Source organism: Bison bison, unplaced genomic scaffold (genome assembly GCF_000754665.1).
Source record: "Bison bison bison isolate TAMUID 2011002044 unplaced genomic scaffold, Bison_UMD1.0 scf7180017864213, whole genome shotgun sequence".
NCBI classification, from domain to species: domain Eukaryota; kingdom Metazoa; phylum Chordata; class Mammalia; order Artiodactyla; family Bovidae; genus Bison; species Bison bison.
The window spans coordinates 5,512,881-5,513,554 of NW_011494785.1; positions in this window are offsets into that span (position 1 = coordinate 5,512,881).

Sequence of the window (674 nt, forward strand, 5' to 3'; positions counted from 1 at the left end):
ATTTATTTTTGTGTCAAAGCAACAAAGCACTGCCTTGTGGGGCCAGAGAGCAAACTATCAGGTAAATGGGTTTTGCCAGGCTTCCAGTTGTCGGGGAGATGCTTGAGGCACGCCCGTGCACAGGTCTACACACACTCATGTACACACGCACTCACCTGCACACTCGCTCACATGCACACACACGTGCACACACCTGATGGGGGCAGACGCTGGCCCTCCCAGGCTGATCCTCCTCTTAGAAGGCTGAGCACCGGCTGCAGAGAGAAGCAGGGGTTCCCCCACCCCGGGCAAAGGTGCCCATTGGAGTGACTATAAACTAAATGTCATTGCCCTTCTAGAACATTCCACCACCCCTAAAATCGAAGTTTTCCTGCCGTGAACTCAGGAGACTTGATCCACAGCCAAGGGGTGGGTGGGGGGTACCCGGGGGCCGCCTGGAGTGTCAGTAGAGCCCCCTCCTGGGTGGTTGCCCCGGGACATGCGGGAGGTACTATGAGGCTGAGGTGGGCCAATGGCTGGAGCCTCAGGGCGGAGCCCGAGGCAGCATTGTCCCCAGAGGCTCCCTTTCTGTGGGAAATGTGGGAAATCAGGGACACCCGGGCCCTAGCTCAGTTCACCAGGTGACTGAGGAGAGTTCAGGCGAGCCCGCGGCCTGCAGCCCTTTGTGAGGCATT